We start from the raw sequence: 16,224 nt of genomic DNA on the forward strand, positions 1-16,224 counted from the left end.
TGCAGATTTCGTGAACATTATTTTTAAGGATTACCATTTAGTAGTACTAGTCTTTTAAATGCCTTTCTGTTGTACCAAAAAACATTTGTAAGATTTAGTCTTTCTCAAATTACAGAAGTTTTGAATCTCTAGCAGAATCCAAGCACCTCAAAATCCACTTTGCAAACATGTTTCATTCTCGGCTTAGACCCTGTTTTTCTAAAAAAGGCGATTCAACAACAGTCTAATTAATGACTATCTAATGAGAGACTAATCTTAGAGTAGTGCCTGAAATGCCATCCATAATCTTTTCTATTGCTGGAATGTTAAGAATGTGTGTAATATTGCAAGTCTGGTTTTGCTCCACTGTTGGTACCTGTTGAGTGTAAGGCATGTTATGAAGAGAGTTTAAACCTTATTGTGTGACTGTGTAGCTGTTAAAATGACAGTTTCTGCATGCAAGGGTTATTAATACTGTCAGTATTGCCTTGTCGATAGCTTGTCATGATTCTCAAAATGTGTGGGTCGGGGGGGAAATTCTGATGGTCCAGTTAGTGTAGTCTTTATGTGAACAAACTTTGCTGTAAAATTCTTTTGAAGCTGCTGTTGGATATAATGTTATGAACTATGTTGCTCTCGTAACAACCAAAAAACTTTTCTCAAAAGTAACACCCTTTTCTGCTTCTTGACACTTTTAATTGACGTGACTTCTCTGGACACTATCTCTTTGAATTTAAAAAGTTTACGTTTATATATTCAATCACAGTAACGTGTGTCTTGCATCCACCTTCCTTGTTGTCACTCATCTTTTACTGCTTTCTGATTTTTTTATACCAGTTGTTTTTTTTTTTTTAAGCTGAAGCAGTACAAAAGACTTGCAAAACTTGAACCAGAGTGCATAAGGATGTAGTTCTTACTAGTCTTAAAGTATATAGAGATTTAACAGTGTGGCCCCCAAAATTCAGTTTGAATGGAATATTCAAGGGCTCAAGTGGATAGGATAAGCTGAATAGTAACACTATTGGTGTGGATCTGTGACTCCTTGAATGTCCTTGACTGATGAGATTTTTGATGGGATTCGTATCCACCTGAGCTGATGAAGGAGGTTTCTGCACTTACCTGTTTGTCATGCATTGGTCGCTGTTTGTAGAGCTACTCATATTGATGTTTTCTAACCCGATTCAGTCAAAATGGCTTAGATAAATGTGAAAAGCTGACTGAAGCAGGCTGGGGAGTGTTCATGTGAGCAAGCCTGCCAGCAGACTTCAGAGGCAGTCTCCTGCAGAGGAGGAGCTGAGCTGAGGAAGCCAAGTTAATGGGCAGTAGTGGTTTACACTGGCATAGCTGTTTGCATAACTCACATGTGCTCTGGTTCCAAATTCAGGGGTTTCTGTTTGTGTATTTAAGGAAATTATACTATATATGTATGTGTGTGTGTATATATATATATATGTATACAGTGAATGGTTAAACTGGTAAATCTCCCCATGGAAGGCGAGTCCTTGCACTTGCCTTCCAGAGCAGGCCGCTTCAGCATGAGGTGTGGTGTAGGGTTTTGAATGTGACCATTCTTGGGAGAAGGCGGAGGAGAACCATCGCAGCCTCGGGTTAGAAGCGGGGAATGCAGCTGATGTGGCGGGTGAAGCGTGCTGCTGAGTAGGTACCCGAGATGCTTTTGAGGAATGTTTTTTGGTGCTATTAATCTCAGTACCTGCGCTGGTTTGGGCAGCGTGAGGTTACCTGAGTAACGGCACTGTGCCACAGAACTGTGAAACTGGGACTGTATGTGAAGTGCTTTACCTAGATTGTAAAGATTAGCAAGGAAAAATATATTAACAGAATATAACTTTAATATTCTTCAGTTTTTTTCCTAATTTTAGACTTTACTTTGTATGTGACATGCTTCAACAAAAATAATCAGACTGTTCTTTCAAGTCTGATTGAAACTATCCAGAGTTGCTGCGTTGCCTTTCATTTTGCTGCTGTGTTGCTATTCAAGCTCCTGTTTCAGAGCCCTGGCTTTCACGTAGTGTCCTCTTTCGCTGAGATGACCGAGGCGGCTGTGACCAAGTGCTAGTTTAAAGTATGTTCCATGTCCCCATGTTCTGAAAGCAAGCTTGTGCAGATGTTAGCCCACACCAAATGCCAGGCGGAAACCCTAACAGCGTGTGCATGGTCAGCTGTTGTGTCTGGAACGCTTGGTGGGAACTTGTCAAACAGTAGCGCAGGATGGCCTTGCTCTGGATTACGCTGAGACAGGAACGTCCGCAGTCGGAGAGGAAATAAAAAGCTGTTTGGAAATGAAAAGCTGTTACTGCTGTTCATGTTTGCCTCATGAAAAGTGTTATCAAGACATTTGGGAAATACGCTGGGCAGATTGTTATTTGAGTTAAAATATATATATGTATATATTAAATCCTTTATTTCTTGGAAATTACGCATCTTCCCCGCTGGAGTCTTTAAGTGTATCTCCCAGAAGTATGTGTACTGGGGTGGAAAAAAGCTTTCAGGGCAGGGGAAGGAAGCAACGTGTATTTCCTTACCTAAGTCTCAAGTCAAGCCTTTATGGTGGTAGTTAGCTGTACAAAAGCACAATGCTGGCAGCTCTTGGACAGACAGCCACATCTTAACTTCTGGCCTGGTGCATGTTTCATCGCTTTTAACTTCTTGACCCATTAACAGAGCTGAAAAGCAAGTTTGCACTTCAGAGCACACAAACTCTACCCTCTAAATTCAAGGAGAAAATGCCAAACGCAACTATGCTTAGGCCAAATGCATCAAGAACTATATTTTTTGTCCCGTGTACTCCGGAATCTCCTTTGTGATATGAGGTGGTTGCATTTAATTGCATTAACAAGTCAAGTTACCCATCTATTTTTCTATGTAAATGTATCTCGGTGTAATGAGGTTCCCTGCAACAATGGTTCTAGATGGTATGTTACTTTTGTAGTGTGTTTGCCCATAATCAATACAACCTTGATGTGTTTGCATATCAATTTTTTCACTTGCTCATGAAACAATGAATTTGGAGGGATTTTCAGCTTTTTATGTAGCTGCATCATTTTTCTGCATGAAACGGTGCATACAGGTACTACACTTTTCCAGTCAGAGGTACCAATGCAGTGTTTTTGCCTCAATTTTTGGTGGTTTTTACTTCAACACCACCACCTCCACCCCCCTCAACTCCCAAAACAAAGTTTGGAATATATATTGCCTCGGGGAAAATGCTCTCAACAATGACTGAGTGGCAGATGTAGATGCTTACTAAGATCTAGCTCAATGCATCCTTCCTATTGCATGCATTATGTATTTTCCCCTTCTAATTCATATAGCAGATGACTTTTTTGCATTAAGGCTAAGGATTATAGCAAGCTGAATAACACCAGTGAAATAGAAACACGTGCTCAAAGATGAAAACGAGAAATCTATTTTAAAAAAGGGGGGGGGGGGGCGCAAAAAAGGGCATGTTGTTCCTCCTGTATGTTGGTGGGGAATGGTTGCTCACATCATGTGGAGTGGATAACATCATCGTAAAGAGAATGAACAAACCTATGAGGTGCAAATTGATAAATCCTGGCGCTAATACAGACCTTCAAAAGTGTCTGCTAAGGAATTGAGTAATTTCTTTGCTGTTTTGTTGCTGGAAATGGTGTAAGTTTCGACTGAGAATGTTTTCTGGCGTTGTGCTGAAGTATCCCCACAAACGTATTATAGGATTTGATGCTTTAATACCTGGGTTGATTCCCCCAGAAGCAGATCCAATATCTTGTACTGGTAAGACGGAATGTCAAGGTGTGTTTATATAGCGAGAAACGTAGAGATAAATGCATTTAGTTCCTGGCAAAATGAACAGCAGACATTTCCATCACAGCAGTAGTGTACTGGTTGTGCCTCTAATACCTGTGAATGTTGAGTAGATGTTCAATTTATTAAACTTTTCTTCGTATTTAATTAAAAGCTATTAATAATTACCAATGTGATGATTAAGTTATTAATTTTTAAGTCCTTGAAACAAAGATATCTCTCAAGTACTTTCTTCCTGTTTTCTTTCATTGCTTATATTTTTCAAGTAGTCTAGAAAATTACAGAAGCATGCTTATGAGATTTGTGGAGAGGAGGAGAACGGAGCTGACTCAGACTAAGCAAGTTGCACATAGTTTTCTTAAGTGTTTAGCTGTTTCTGATTCATTTTGAGATATAATCATCCAGTGTGTGTTGTCAGGTGAATTGAACGGTGCGAATATCTAGTTAAATTATCGGATACTTTACATATGCCTGAAATTAGTTCTACTGTATGTATTTGTGTTTTCTATTTTAAATATGGCTCTGATTTGTCTTGGTTACTTGATGCCAGGTATTGTAAATGAGGGTCTTTCTCTGAAGTGTAAAATTGATTAAATGTCAACATGAGTAATCAAAACATCGCATTTTGCCATCCATTTTAATTTAAATGTAGAAATGCTACCATCCCATGTAATGAGCAAAGAGACATTCTGCCCTTCTTTTTGCAGAAGCTTCTTAAAAATACAGCAGATGACAGATCTGCTGCCACTTGGCTGACCTGGTGAAGCTGTCGGTCTCAGTGCAAGAACGAAGGTAATCTGCGGCTCTTTGCGAAGTGCCTTGAGCCCCCGCAGAAGGTGCTTGTGGTGTTCCACTGGTGGGCATCGGTAAGCGTGCCGTGAGAGACTCCTCATGGAATAAACCTTCACGAGTTGCCTCCTGTATTTTAGTGGCAGCAATACAGTGAATGCTTCCACCGTTGATATTTAGTAAGAGTTTTCCTGGCTTACAACCTTCTGTTCTGTAGGCTGCCGAGTTGAGAAATCTAAAGTAGTACTGGTGAGGTTTCACATGCATGACTGAGTAGGAAGGAGGTAGGTTTTACTAATTGTTTTTAATCAGATTAATGAGGAATTTATTTTGTGTTGCTGTGAGTGACTGCTGCAGTGATGTAACTTTTGGGGCATTAGGAATTTGTGCATTTTTTAAAAAAAATAATTTATTAGAAACAGTGTGAGCAGTAACTAATCGGACATTTAGTAAAATTTTGGTTACTGGCAGATGCATGATATGATACATGTAATGTATATGCAGTATGGGCAACTGTAGGCATTAGAAATCATGAGTCAGACCCTTAAAAGTCTGGAGAGTGATTAAGAAAATGTGAAGATTAACTCCTGTTCTTTGGGCCCCTCGGGTAACATGAGTCAAGCTTGCGACAAGGCTTGCTTGAGTCTTTAGAAAGAAAAACTGAAGTTTTTGGCTAATCGTATGTCTTTTAGAGTTGGAGCTTTAGAAAAAAAACACAGAACCTTGCAAGACTGGCAATAAAATGATGATTTGGCAGTGCTCTAATAGAGCAGGATGCCATTAATCTGAAAATAATCAGAGACTGAATTTATTTGTGAACATCTGTGCAAACATAACACAAGCCTTGGATAGCAAGGTTTTCCGGGTAGGGCGGTTATATCTGCTAATCTACGAAACAGTCTGCCATTGCCAAAGGCATAAATCTAAATTTGTAGATTCAATTTTTTTTTTTACTTGTTTGGAATGACTATTAATAAAGTGAGAGAGATAAATTGTTTACCATAGTAACAGAATTACCCTCTGCATGATGATGAAGTTGATGAAATCATGCATCGGAAGTAAATAGGAAGCAAGACAACTCCGCTGTTTCTACACTGTATGTACAAGGCTAATACGTTGTTTATGTTGTTAGACCCGCTTCTTGAATTATTTGTCTTTCTCTGGTTGCGACAAGAGAGACAAGAAGTTGTCACTGTTGCCTTAGGCCCAGCTCTGTCAAAGACAGTAGGTGTCTAAAGAAAAATCTAGACTGAGGTCAGATGCGTGTGAGCCAAAGGGAGCAATCCACAAATCCTTTCTCTTTCCAAATCTAGTATGGCAATCCGTATGGCTGTAGTTGCCCAAGTTTTCCCAGTGAAGTTATTTAAATATTAAAAAACTGAACCGAGCTTTTAGCACCAGTGTCAGGTTTGCAAGACCATTTGGGGATCTACAGATTAAGCACCAGACTTTGCACCTGCATCTCCTGGAGGATGCATGCGTCTCGCCAATGGCAGCGCAACCAGCATTACAGCAAGAGTAGCTGCTGTAACATGAGGAGGAGCAGACTGGAAATGCGGTGGCGAGTCCCTTTGATACACTGGTTTAAAGGCAGTTAGGAAGTGGGAGAACTGGGTTTGATAACTACTCAACCGCAGAGGTTTTGCTGTGTGCTCTACAGACCTTGCTGCATGAGGCCACCTTCTAAGTTGCTTGTAACACTCTCGTTGCCCAGAAAGGGCAGCGACAGCTACAGACCTGGAAGGAAGAATTTTCTTCTTCATTGAGCTAGAGAGTAGTATCTCCACTTGCTTGTCTGCTTTCCCTATACAGCTCTTGGATTCCTTTTGAGCACACCTTGAGGACAGCCTTGCGACCAGCCTGCTGGGAGATAACTGGGCCCAGGTTGTGATCTTTCTGAGTGGATCAAAGTCGCACTAAATCTGAACTTTTGGATTCTTCTGGTAAAGAGCAAAAATACCACCCCAAAACTTGTCCTTTCTGTTGCTGCTCAAGCATGTAGGGTGGGATTCAGCCCAACAAATACAGATGATGGCAGCTGAGATGTTAATGTATGAACTTCTATAGTCCTTGGACAGAAGAAGTACTTCCAGGGTGTGACTGATCTTGCCCTGAAGCAGGTGTATAACACAGGTGATTGAGCTGCAGCAACACCATTGCTACTTAGAGAGAGGATCTAGAGTTAAAAGCCTGGCACAGATGCATGTGCATACATTTAGGTGAGATGATCCCTCCCTGTACCGTCTGTGTAAATTCAAACGGATTTGAGGCATTCTAGAGCTTTTACTTAATGATTTTGCTTTATTTAGGGGATATTTGTAAATATAAATCGCTCTTGTTTCAAGCCCAGCAGAGGTTAGATGTTACCCTACCTAGCTGTTGCTACAAGAGCACTCAGAAACCCATGACACAAGAGGAAAGATAGAAGCTTGGAAAAAACGATGAACACGCAGGACATGTGAGGAGTAACTGCTACCCGTGGAGGAGAGAGCTGGCAAATAACTGGTTAATGTGTACATAGTGTGCAGTTGAAAGCAGGCAAACAAAAAGCACAGAGTAGGTAGGATCAACGCTATCATTTTGTCTGCCTCTGCTGCAACATTTAGACCATGGTTGCTGGTGCCGTGCTGGCAAGTGCAGCTAGTCAGCGAAACCTGTGCTTCCTCAGATCCTGGAGCAGAGATCCTATGCAGCACACCCTACAGCAGTTCTTGCTAAAGCCCTGAGAAAGCTGGTGCTGCTTGGGGAGAAATACTTTTTTTTTTTTTTTGTCTAAACAGTGTTGAAGCCATTTTAGCCTAAGGCTATGTTAAAAAAAAAAAAAAGAAGATGCAGCTACACTTAATTTGAGATCAGATGAAGCTATAGAGTGCCTGGAGTGAACTTAGCTGTTAATGTGCTCAGTTACTCTTCCAAATAGACTCATGAGTAGTCATCAGAGCTAACAAATCTCACAACCTCAGTTCTGTTTCCTTACATCCATCTGGGGCACCTCTGTACTGAGAACAGATGAAATGGTAAGAAATTGGGCTTCCTGCACTGAAGAGGTTTGAGGGAGAGTTGCTTGTCAGGAGCAGAGCACTCGGTAAGCGAGTGCCTTGGCAAACAAGTGCCGAGGGTGGCCTTGCAGGGTGACGATGGGAGTGAGTGTTAAAGAGCCAAAAATGTACAGAAATGCTGAGGACCTACTGAGAAATTTGGTGAACAAGTGGATTTTGTGGACACGTAGCACATTCTTTCTAAACTGGGATGGGTGTGGGCTTCTCTGTCACTATGGATGAAATGATGAAAAATCCATAAGGAGAAGTTCGTTTTCTAGGATAATATAGGTGCAATTAGATTAATATTTGGAAGAAGACTGTAGACCCCACCTGGGATTTAGACTCTGGAGCAGAGGATTAAAACTGAATCACCATATGCTGCTCAATCTCTCTGTGTAATTTGGTAGTTGTTTCTCTAAATAATTAATTAGATAATGCTCCCTGTCAAGTAATCAGTTTGGGGTTCACTCAAGGAGAACTAACGTGAAGTCCATCAAACCAGAGAGGATTTTATTAGGAAAACCATGATTAAAGATTCAAACTCTAAATGAGGGCTTCTTAATTATGCTGTCCAAATGCAGAGGGAGAAATATTTAGTATGGAAAGATTACAGAATACTCCTGCGGACATCTCCCTTTTCCTTGATTTCATCTCAGAGCAAAACAGGAAGAAAATTCACATCTTCCTCTTAGAAAAATGAATTTGACAAGTCTTGTGGAGCTATGAGTGGCAGACGTGAAAGCACAAGAGGCAAATCAGTCAAAATATTTTAAAAACCCCCTTTTCTCTCCCCTAGTTTGACAACACCATTTCCTTGAATGCAGGGTTATTGTAGGTATTTTTCCAGTCAGCTTGTAACATTTATTGTGCTTTAGCTGAAATGTGCTACAGCGAAGTGAAGTCAGCACCTTTGCCCCTGATAGGTCCCTTGAAAATTCTAAGTACAGCTGCCTGTAAAGACAGGGAGATGTGCATACTGTCCAGCTCTGAATACTGGGGTTACCAGTGGTCATCAGCTAATTGGAGTGGAGTAATTTCTATACTGTTACCTCATGATGGCACTGGACAAGGCATAAGATGATATGAACAGTAAGGAAGGGTCCAGCTGATCTGGATAGCAAGCGTTTTCTATGTGCTGTGCTTCATGGTGGAAACTCCGCTATTTTAAGAGTGTTGTTCTAGACGAGAAAGATGTATGTGACCATCATTAGACTTCTTTATGTGTTAATTAATCAATTACTGTTTGGCTGGAAGCATTAAAGAATTTTTTTTTTAGGAGAACAAGAAGTTACCTTTCATTTTTTGAACTTTTATATCAAGAAACCATTTATAAGGAAACACATAAATATTGAGCTAGTACTCTTTCCATCTTACCTGGAGGAAAAAGAGATAAGGAATAGGAATTTTGGGCCCTGCTCTGATAGTAAAAATCTGTACCTTCAAATATGCAAGAGTAAGCAACTGTCATTGTGAGTCAAAAAATAAAATTTTGTTTTGCATGGACAAGTCCTATATATCCCAACCTCCATACAGTATGTATAGAAGTATGCTATGTATAGAAGTGTACAGTATGTATACTGCCGTTACGGTAATCGTTGTGTAAGCAGTCATATATAACTACATGTGCTTCATGCCACGTGGGTTGAAGAGAAGCCCGACAAACTTGATTTCTTTCTTTGGTTCATTTGTACTTTCACTAGATAAAGGAAAAAACTTTCTGCAGAAGTCTGAGGCATTCCATGAAGGGAATCCAATTTAAACAATTTCTTTAAAAAAACGCAGGGATAATTGCAGTTTTAATACGAAACTGGCTGAAAAATCAGAAACCAAAGCAAATTACAAGTGGTAAAATAGCAAAGTGGAGCTCACTGGAGATTAGTGTTGAGACTAATTCTCACTTCTCTGTAAATGACCTAAAATAATAACAGAAGAAAACGTGCACATCAATCAAATTCACAGATGGTATCAAGAGGCTGCAAAGAAAGTGGAGACAACAGATAAACTGCCAAATAAACTAGAGAGTTAAGAGAAAAAAGGAGCATTCAAGGACAAGATGTAACTTTGATACATGTAAGGTTCTTTTGTGGATTAAGAGAAGGCTGAAAATGCAAATGTGTTCGCAGAAGCCCACGGACACCAATTTCATCAGGAGACACGGACATTCTTATATAACTGCGCCTCACATCGTGTAACTGAGGGCAAATAGTTTAAATTGTTTTTTAACAGCAGTCTTTGGCCTCGAGGACTCTGTGTGTGAGGGAGAGGCATCTGTAAAGGTTCTGTTTCACAGCAGAGAGGCTTCAGGATTTTCTTTTCAGCCACTACTGGAAAGAAAGCAAAACTCTTTGAATCTGTTGTTGTATTATCTGAATCTGTTATTGTATTATTGTTGAATCTCCCTTTTAGAAGGATAAGGTTTGGCTGGCATTCTGCTGTGCCAGTGGTGGGAGACTCTGCCTTTACCAAAAGCTTTAGCACGATCAGTGTGCCTGTGAAACTGGTTGCTTTTGCATCCATCGCTGATGTGGCAGGTTGGTATGTGGCTAAATGTATTTTAATCACCCGTGTGTGTTGTTTGCTTCCTACAACGTAGCCTCCTTGTTTTGATTTGGCACACCTAGGGCAGGCTGGGAAAGCTGTTGTATTTAGGAGAGGGCTACAAAACTGTATGAGTTTGTTATCCTTGGGTGAAGGACAAGCAAATAATACTCTGCCAGATGAGCAGATAGCCAAGAAACTGGTGACCAAACTGATTTCTGGCTAGTGAAGGACATTGCCTGTAGAAGGGGACCAGTACTTATAAAAGGAAAAAAGCCTTTTTTTTTTTTTTTTTTTTTTTTTTTTTAAGCAGCCTTTCTTTGCTTATCACAGACAAACATTAACTTGGCTGCAGGTACAGGAAGAGATGAGGCTTCAGAAAAACCCCTGAGCCTTTGCAGACACTGAAGAAATCCAAAAAAGTGGTGGAAAAACTGAGGCAGTGATTCAGATATTATTTTTTTAATTTGTTTTTCTATAAAACTTTGTTTCTTGCACTGACTGAATGATGTGATTTTTTTTTTTAAGATGTCTTGGCAAAGTTTTATGTGCTTCTATTTTCATGGATCCATGAAAAATTAAACAATAAACCAATGTATCTGCAGAGACAGATGTATGTATAAGAAACTTGGAAAATAATTCAGTGTGAATATGGAGGAAAGCAGGCTACAAAATGAAGCTGTTCATGGTCTAAGATCATTGTCAACCTACCAAGACCTCACTGGGTAAGGGTGAGCATGTTACTGCAAGATAGTGTCTAAGGCTATGGGCAGCCACTGTAGCTGCCGTATGAAGTTGGACAGTTAGTCAGGAAAGGCTTCTGTTTGTGATAACTGACAAATAGCCAAAGCAATGTTCTTGCAAGAATGAATATGTCTTTGCATGTAAATCACAGTTCCCTGCAGGGCAGTGGGAGCAGCTGGTGGAGGGGAAGGCAGGTCTGGTGGCTGAGGCTGGAGAGCCTGTGGTTCAAGTTTGCCATTCCTGTCATTCACTACTGGCCTAAATTCATAAAGGATTGCGGTCCCCTGAATGAGAATGAGTAATTTAGCACCTTAAACTCCAAATTTTGTTCCTTGCTTCACACTCCCTAAGGGAATTCTTTAGATACGCAGATTTTCATGCTTATATTTAATATAATATTATATTAATAAATATCACCAAGTACTTAATATTGTGGTTTTGTGCCCACTTACAAACAGCTGTTGGAGCAGCAGTCGGGAATCAAGCCTCTATACTTCTGATCGGGTTTCCCAATCGCTGGTTAAAGGATTAAGCAGCTTCTCTTTAGTCCACTGAATCTTTAATTACTTTTTGCCCAGCAATAAGTCTGCAGCAGGAGTGGAGAGGAACATCCTGACCATAAAAGCTGCGGCAGGGTGGTTGGGATAGCAAGTGAGGTCTGTAGAAAATAATTTGGTTAAAGTGAAAGCCTCCCACTTCCCTGTTACACAGCTAATGACTTCTCTGTGTAACACAGGGCCCAGTACCATGTGCAGCTGCAATGCAGGAGAGGACTCAAGGCTAGAACTACCGACCCGATGCTAATCATAGAATCATTCAGACGGGAAAAGACCCTTAAGATTATTGAGTCCAACCATTAACCCAGCACTGCGAAGTCCACTGCTAACCCGTGTCCTGAAGCACCACGTCTACATGTCTTTAAAACCCCTCCAGGGGCGGTGACTCCATCACTTCCCTGGGCAGCCTGTTCCAGTGCTTGACAACCCTTTCCGTGAAGAAATTCTTCCTAATACCCAATCTAAACCTCCCCTGGCACAACTTGAGGCCATGTTGTAACTGTGATTCAGGTAGGTGCAGTCACACAAGTAGTGGGCTGTCAGACGGGTACCTCTCCGCAGGGTCTCTTGTGAGCACAGGTGCCTCCCTGCTCCTGGCTCTGCCTGTTGCAAACTCGGTCTCTCGGTGCCTGGGCTGTTGTGGTGCCTCACCATCCGGCGGAGGTGGCACTCAGCAGCCAGGCACCGAGAAGGCAGATATACTGCAATGCTCTCTGCTGCAAAACCTGAATCCCTTAACACAGTAACTCTTGGGTCTCTGACTTACAGAGCAGAAAGCGGTGTAGAAGGGATGTTAAAAATCGGCAAGTTACTCGGGTAATACAATAAAGGAGGTGAGGACAGCAGACCTCTCTACACTTGCATTTTGCTCTTTCTTTTCTTTGTAGCAATGGGGCATCTGTAGGGTGAGATGGAAAGCTCCCTCTATTCCAGAGATGCCACTTTTTCTGATGCAGGTTCTTTTTTGTTTGCCTCCTCAAAACCCCTGGCTTGATCCATGTCTCCTGGGTGCTGTGTGGACTGTGCTGCATTGCACGTGGGATGTGCACCTGTGCTCTCCTCCCTCCCGATGGTGGGGAAGGAGCAAGAGTGACTGCAGAAGTGCTGTAGAGGAGTGAGGCTGGTAGGATGGATGTGGCCTGACAAACCTTCTCATCAGCCAGCACCCTGCAATTTTGAGGCAAAAGTTATGAATGTTGACCTTTTGTGTGTTTTCTGGAAATGGCTGCAGTAAGACTTCCAGTTAATAGCAGTATTTTAGCAGGTTATAAACAGAGACCTTGTATACGTACTCAACGCAGCTTGCTTCTGCATAGCACAAGCTGCTGCACGATGAACTTTATTTCTGGAAACCTCTCATAAATGTTTTGTTGCACATTTTGAAATTTACTTAATTCTATAATAACTATAATTCTATAACTTAATTCTATAATATGTTATAGAAGGGGTTTGACCACTAGCTACCTGTAGGCAGTGCAGTTTTTCAGTATAATTTCTGATCCGTTGTTGAGATTATAGTTTCACCTCTAGTGATAAAGGACCTCTGGATCTGTCAGCCTGAGTGATTTCACATGCTTCTTTGGGCCTACAGTTGTTAATAGACTTCAAAATCATCAGTTTGATAAAATGACTCAAGGAAGATCTCTTTATTGCAGCTTCATTTTTCGTATTTTGTTTTATTCTGGCAATTGTAGCAAGCCTATCTGCTTTAAATTTAATTAGAGCATCTTAACTTTTCAGGGCAATGTAATTTTATAACATATAGGGGTTTTCCAATACAAAAAAAAAAAAAAATTCAAATGCTTACTGTGAAAAAATTCTTATTTATTTCGAAGGAAATGACAGGGACCTGATGAGATACATCCACGGGTCCTGAAGGAACTGGCGGCTGAAGTTGCTAGGCCACTAGCCATTGTATTTGAGAAGTCGTGGCACTCTGGCGAAGTTCCCAAAGATTGGAAAAGGGGAAACATAACCCCCATTGCTTTAAAAAAGCAAAGAAAACCCGGGTAACTAAAGGCCAGTCAGCCTCACCTCTGTGCCAGGTAAAATCGTGGAACAGATCCTCCTGGCATCTGTACTGAGGCACATGAAAAATAATGAGGTGATTGGTGACAGCCAACACAGCTTCACTAGGGGAAAATTGTGCCTGACTGATTTGGTGGCCTTCTATGACAGAGTTACAGCTCTGGTAGATATGGGAAGGGCAAGTGATGTCATCGGCCTAGACTTGTGCAAGGCATTTGACACAGTCCCACATGACATCCTTGTCTCTAAGATGGAGAGACATGGATTGATGGGTGGACCACTGGGTGGATAAGCGATTGGCTAGAAGGTCACACTTAGAGAGTTGAGATCGATGGCTCCAAGTCCAGGTGGAGACCAATGACAAGTGGGGTTCCTCAGGGATCTGTTCGGGGCCCTGTGCTGTTTAACATCTTTGTCAGTGATATGGGTGGTGGCATTGAGTGCACCCTCAGCAAGTTTGCTGATGACACTAAGCTGTGTGGTGTGGTGGTGGACTCGCTTGAGGGAAGGGAGGCCACCCAGAGGGACCTTGACAGGCTTGAGCAATGGGCCAATACAAACTGCATGAGGTTCAACAAGTCAAAGTGCGAGGTTCTGCATCTGGGTCAGGCCAATCCCAGGCACAAGCACAAACTGGGTAGAGAGTGGCTTGAGAATAGCCCTGAAGAGAAGGACTTGGGGGTGTTGATTGATGAGAGGTTCAACATAAGCCGGCACTGAGCTCATGCAGCCCTGAAGGCCAACCGTATCCTGGGATGCACCAAGAGGGGTGTGGCCAGCAGATCAAGAGAGGTAATTCTTCCCCTTTGCTCTTGCAAGACCCCACCTCGAATAATGCTTCCAATTCTGGTGTCACCACCATAATAGGGACATAGATCTGTTGGAACGAGTCCAGAAGAGGGCCACAAAGATGATCCAGGGGCTGGAGCATCTCTGCTATGAGGGTAGGTTGAGGGCACTGGGATTGTTCAGCCTGGAGAAGAGAAGACTCTGTGGGGACCTTATAGCTGCCTTCCAATACCTGAAGGGAACCTACAGAAAGGCTGGTGAGGGACTTTTTACAAGAGTGTCCAGCAATAGGACAAGAGGAAATGGTTTTAAACTGAAGGAGAGTAGGTTTAGACTAGATTTTAGGAAGAAGTTCTTCAGTATGAGAGTGGTGAGACTCTGGAATAGATTGCACCTAAAAAATAGGTTAGTTGAGGCCTTGAGCAACCTAATCTAGTTGAGAGGTGCCCCTGCCCGTGGCAGGGAGGTTGGATTAGATGATTTCTAGGGTCCCTTCCAACCTAAGCCGTTCTATGATTCTATATATTTGACCCAAGTTTTAAATAACTGACTTGGGGGTTAACTGTATTGCATAATGAAGCAAACTCTAGAAGGTTCCAGTTATTTTACTGGAACTTGAAGTGTATTTCATGCTTTCTAAAATATTTCTCAGTATATTGGCTGCTGCTTATAAAATAGCAGTTGACAATAGTGAGCAGTGAAACCATAGTAAATCTGAGTTGATCTACAATCTTCAGAGAGGTCTTGCATTATTTTTAAATGATGTATTAATGCCAAACACTATCATCTTACCATAACTACTGGATCACATTGTTATAGGGCTTTCTGATTTTTAAGAAGTCACTGCCGTTCAGTCTAATTGCATCACTATTTTAATTCATCTCAGTGTAAAAGGTTATCAGAGAAGTGAAAGAGAAGTAATTTCATCTTTGGAAATGGAAAGGTATTTGTTTCTAAGCTCAAGTCTTTCCAAGCTTTATTTTCAGTATCAGGTTCTGTATTTGTGGCTTATAATGTTCACTCGGTGTCACAAATGCATTGAGCAACTCAGCTGAGTAAGGTAGAGCTATCTAGAACGCCACAGAAATGTTCCTAAAATAATGATATAAATACAATTTTGTGCGCTGGATTGTTTTGGGGGTGGGTTGGTTGGTTTGGTGTAAGACAAGTTTGAAGTTGCAAAGGATAAGCGGTCCAACTTTGTCAGTAACTTAAATGTGGCAGGAGTCACTCTCTGTGCTTCCTTCAGTGACACTCCATCTGGGACTCTGTAGTTGCATGCAAATACTGTAAATATTGTCTTATTAGAGTGAGTCGTGAAAGACTGGCCAGAAGAACCAGCAGACTGGCACTGGTGGGCTTAATCTTTAAATGCTTGCTTTTTGAAATGCTGCTGAATGTAGAGGGGCATCAGAAAGGGTCATCACTGCTGAAGTAATAGCTTTCCAATATTTTTTTTATTCCAAAGAATGCTGTGGGAAAAATTTTGCCGTAATGGCTATTACAGACACAATAATAATACATGTAGAACAAAAAGATAAACTCGAAAAGCCATACTTGAAAGTGCTTTATCAGCACAAGATATTCAGGGCAAGAAAAAAATTGATTTGAAAAGAGGGAATTGATTGGCCCGTTTAGTAAAAAGTCTCAGGACAAATAAAAACTACTATTCGGAGAGGAAAAGAGAGCAGCTATTTGGTGCCCACTTTGCCTTTTCTTTAAGTAGGGTTTGGGAGTGGCCTTCTTCCCACTGCAGAAGTGCTCGGTACTACACAAATGTGGGTTTTTTTTTGTGTGGGATGCTGCAGAGAGAAGCCTAAGCGATACTCCTGTCTTGGGATCTCTGGGCTTCTGCATTTGTGTGCCTGGGATACTGTTGTGGCATCCTCGCCTTTATGCAAAGCGAAGCGAAGCATTGGCTCAAGTTTAACTTTGCTGCAAGACAGACAGTTTTA

This window comes from Leptosomus discolor, chromosome 1 (genome assembly GCF_034619465.1).
Source record: "Leptosomus discolor isolate bLepDis1 chromosome 1, bLepDis1.hap2, whole genome shotgun sequence".
NCBI classification, from domain to species: domain Eukaryota; kingdom Metazoa; phylum Chordata; class Aves; order Leptosomiformes; family Leptosomidae; genus Leptosomus; species Leptosomus discolor.